Here is a 5,000-nt window from a genome sequence, read left to right on the forward strand (position 1 = left end):
TGATAGAATAAGTACTAGGCTTAAGAAATAAGTCCTGGGTTCAAACTGTTCAACTAAAACCCTTCAAGGCACTGCTCCAGCGTGGCTGTAGTCAATCGACTGAATTAAGTAAAATAATAAAAGAATATAGAGAGTAATAAGCAGAAAGCAAATGTAGTCTTCAAAGTTTCAAAGACATATACATGTTTCAGTGAAAAAAAAAAACATTATGCGATTGTGCATTTCACTTCATCAGTGTCTTACAATAAATATTTTTCATGGAACAATAATGAGGATAAATGCTTGATTGCATAATATTTCTACTAGTGCTATGTAATTATTTTGATATTTTGCTGAAATGTGTGTATGTCCTATTGCATTTAAATACTACATCTGTTTTCTGCTTGTTAATTTTTCTATAATCTGGCTTGTATTCTGCACTCTAGCCTATCCTGAGTTTGGTACCTCATGTTGGATACTTTAACCATTTCATTACCAGCCCAGCTGAAACCGGCTCTGGCTCTGTATACATATGTCTTGTTTTTATAAGTTTTGAATTAAAATCTTCCACCAAACCTTAGTCACAATTTATGTTCCTAACACTAGCTTAATGTTAACTAAGTTATTTTACTAAATTCTTTGTTATATTTAAAGTAATTGAAAGAAAAACAGAGTATCTCAAAATAAATATAGTAACGAAAGGGTTAATGGAGTGTGGAATCCACCACTGGGTCTGATTTTGTTTGTGTGTCACACTTTAATGTGCCTTCACTTACTTGAATATATATATATATATATATATATATATATAGAGAGAGAGAGAGAGAGAGAGAGAGAAAGATATACATATGCACATAGACAAATAAATATATATCTTGAAATATGTGCATATATACACCCATGCCACATGCACACATATGCACACATGCAACCATATGCATATATATGCTCACACACATACATATACTCGTGCACACACACACAAACACACATGCATACACACAAACATATTTTATGTGTTTAAGTATATTTGCATCCTATTTCTGTTCTGAAATTCACTGCTTCAGGTATTTCTGATGCTAAAAAAATAAATTTAAAAAACAAAACAAAACGAACATATCTTATTTTTGCTTTGAGCTTAAAGTTCCAAAATAGATGCTGGGAACTAAGCAAATGTTTTCTCTATGTTAAGCGTAAAGAAACACTGACTACAGCAGTTCTTTACAGGTATTCCAAATCTGAAAATTACCGAAGCTTAAAGATAAACAAAGTTTAAATAGATTACAAAGAAGTCAGTGACTTGTTTATGAAGAATTTGTCAATGAATTTTTTATAAAGAATTTGAGGAGCGTCAGTTTGTCAATATGGAACTGAAACTGAAACTAATAATGGTTTCTAGTTTCAGAGCAAGGCCAACAATTTTGAGGGGAGGGGCTTAGTTGATTACATTGATCTCAGTATATGACTGGCATTATATTTTATTGATTCTCATCTTTGTCCTCATCTTGTTTGTTGTTAACACAACGTTTTGGCTTATTTACCCTCCAGCCTTCATCAGGTAGGTGTCTTGGGGAAATTTTGAACCTGGGTTCTCATTCCTAGGGGGTTCTTTTTTTTTGATGTTGTTATTATTATTATCCCATGCCGGTGGCACATAAAAAGCACCCACTACACTCTCAGAGTGGTTGGCATTAGGAAGGGCATCCAGCTGTAGAAACTCTGCCAGATCAAGATTGGAGCCTGGTGCAGCCATCTGGTTCACCAGCCCTCAGTCAAAATCGTCCAACCCATGCTAGCATGGAAAGTGGACGTTAAACGATGATGATGATGATGATGATAATGATTCTGAAAGGATGAAAAGTAAAGTAGATTTCTGCAGGATGTAATCCAGAATGTCAAGTTGCAGGTGTGGCTGTGAGGTAAGAAGTTTGCTTTCCAACCACATGGTTCCAGGTTCAATCCCACCTTGGATAAATACCTTTTACTATAGCTCCAGGCTGACCAAAGCCTTGAGAGTGAATTTGGTAGATAGAAAGTGAAGGAAGGATGCTGCATGTATGTATGTGTGTGTGAGCTTGTGTCCCCTTGTCTTGACATTGTGTGATAGGTGTAAATGAGTGTCACTGACATACCAGCGGTGTCCTTCATTTCCAATATTCTGCAAAAACATGCCTGGGCAGGAGGGAATATTACCTTGCTTGGAAACAGGTGAGGGTTAGCAACAAGAAGGGCGCCTGGCTGTAGAAAATCTGCTTCAATAAACTCCGTCCAACCCACATAAGTATGGAAAAATGACATTAAATGATGATGAAGATGATGATGACAATGTAAAGAATCAGAACAATACCACAAGGCCTTTTGTATGATACTCAATTCACTGCTATTGACAACACAAGGCCAGCAATTTCGAGGAGAGGTGAAGTATTGTTAAAAACTTGCTCACTTTCATTGAAGTTCACTACATCAGTCATAACCAATCATCCAATTCTGATTGGTCGAGCGATATTTGCCTCGGCATTAATGCCTTTTATGGTGATGTAGTGGACCATAGTCTTCAGCTGGGAAAATCAGAGAACAATAAATGAAAACTCAATAGGAACTACACCACAGTGTTCTTTTGTACATTATTCTAATAATCATACTAGAGTACCTTTCAAATTAATAATTATAATAAATGGTTTCTGAAGAAGATACACAAAGTCACAAATTTGTGCCCAGTAAAAGGTGCTGAGACAAAAGGTATGAGACTAATGATGTAAAACAAGAAAACCTTGTTGCTACTTTTGTTTGAGTAAAGCTCACCTAAAAGCCCTCAAAAAACCGGAAATATTAAGTGAAAATGAGGAACATAGAAATAACAAAGAATAGCAGCAAAAAGAACAAAAGACTCCCAGATACCAGAGCACCCTGGCCAATACTCTGGGGATAGCAAAGGAAATGTCATTATGTCCAGTATCTTAAATAGGTTAGCAAGTGCCTCATTCCTTTAGAGTGCAAGCTCTAGGACCCTACCTTTATCATGTGAAGGGGAAGAAGTAATAATTACAGAGGGACATTTCTGTCAGTGGACATACAAAAAGAAAAAGGAGGGAAGGAAAAAAACATAGAAGAAGGAAGACTTTATATAAAACTATGGAAGCAGAAGAGGAACAATTTCCTCTAAATAAAAACCGACACCTTAGGAGAATAAGGAAGAAAATGAAAAGAATGAATATGAATAAAGCTTTGTCATTCTTCAAAAATCAAACAGACAGTTTATAGACAACAAAAACATTTGTGGTGCCACGGATTTTCTGAAGAAATTAGAAAGAGACACAAAAACAGTTAAATCCAGAATATATGCAACGGTGAAAAATACAGATTACTAGTGGTGTTATATGTATGTATGTGTATGCATGTGTCCAGACATGTGTGTTTGTGTGTGTGTATGTGTGTGTGTAGTCTGTCATATATTGCATAACATCTTTCACTTCTCTTTTCGTGTTTATGTCTTCTGTTTATTTGTAACCCTTTGAGAAAGTGTCATACTTTTTGTAGCTCTTCGATCTCTTGTGGCTTTCAAAGAAAAGATCATCATCATCATCATCATCATCATCATCATCACGATCATTATTATTATTATTACTATTATTATTGCTACACTTGTCATACTGTTCTCACCTCCAGTATCCCAAAGATAGTGGAAATAGTCATGAATAATCACTTCTATTACTTTGAATCTGTGTATATATAATATAAATACACACACTGTCTCTCTCTTCCCTCTTACACAGACATACTCACACACACACACACACAAAATAATGTCCAAATATATACATCCATGTGATTACTACTTTATCAAGTCAAATGATAGCGATCCCATTATTCATGGCTCAGTCAAAATCCATTCACTGTCACACTCTTGTGTGTTCCAAGGTGAATCTTAAGACCAGGTTTGAAACAAAACATATTTGATAGACAAAACTCAGCACCCCTAAAGGATTGATTGTTGGTCAATGGAATGGCATAATTTTATTAAAAAAAAAAAGAAACTGAACAAGATGAGGTGATGAGACACGTGTATATCATTTGGCTATCGGGATATACTGTATGCTACTATCTACAAGGACATTTATACCACACTTTAAGTATCCACTTAAATATCTGGTGACAAACTAGAGCAAGACCAAATGATTGGTAAATATGTCAGCCACAGGTTTAATCTGAGAGGGTCTTCTCCAAGACTTTTCTAATAAAAGGATATCCACAAACTAGTAGAATTTGATTTGAAAGTTCTTTCTCCAACTAGTTTTACTATATGCCCACAAATAAACCTGCATTTCTGTAACCATGAATACTGGACTATATTTTGGATGGTATTAGCTGCACTACAGTTTCAGCTGCACATATTCAGAGAAAAATGCTTTTAGTGCATAAAAGCATGTAATAGAGACTGAATTCCTCATATACGGCCCAGAGAGATGTTTTGAAACATATTTTTTGTAGAAAAAGAGCTTCTTCATATGATCAAATATGATACATATATACACCCCTCACCCCACCATATATATATATATATTTATATATATATTCCATCATCATCATCATCATCATCTTTATCTTTTAAAATCCATTTGCTATAGTGGAATGGGCTGGACAATTTTGCTGGATTCAACAGGTCAGAGGACTGCATCATTCTCCAATGCCTGCTTTAGCATGGTTTCAATGACTGGATGTCCTTTCTAATACCAACCATTTTACAGAGTGTACTGCATGTCTTTTTCATGGTACTAGCACTTGAGAATTTGCAGGGAGCAAAATTTATTCTAGTTAATAAAAAGCTTGAGTACAAAGGGGCCATACTGGGATGCTGCCTTGAAGAGTTTGGTCAATCAGTTAGGATAATACTTATTTCTTGTGAAGTCCCAGTCAAAACAAACTGTACAATATATACATACATGAAAATGATGCTGTCCACTCATAACTGAGAAAGATCATCATTGACTGCTGCCCGTGCAAATGCCAGCAATACCCATGCA

At 35.4% G+C, this 5,000-nt stretch overlaps 1 long non-coding RNA gene across 1 annotated transcript in view; it reads right to left on the minus strand.

Annotated features, from left to right (window-relative positions):
* LOC118764721 overlaps positions 1–601 on the minus strand; it is a 15,607-nt gene extending 15,006 nt beyond the window's left edge. The window contains exon 1 of the long non-coding RNA XR_005000525.1: positions 459–601. This is a non-coding gene — a long non-coding RNA (uncharacterized LOC118764721). The remainder of the gene's footprint in view (positions 1–458) is intronic.
* Between the last annotated feature and the right edge of the window lie 4,399 nt (positions 602–5,000).

The sequence above is a fragment of the Octopus sinensis genome, linkage group LG9 (genome assembly GCF_006345805.1).
Source record: "Octopus sinensis linkage group LG9, ASM634580v1, whole genome shotgun sequence".
Lineage (NCBI taxonomy): Eukaryota > Metazoa > Mollusca > Cephalopoda > Octopoda > Octopodidae > Octopus > Octopus sinensis.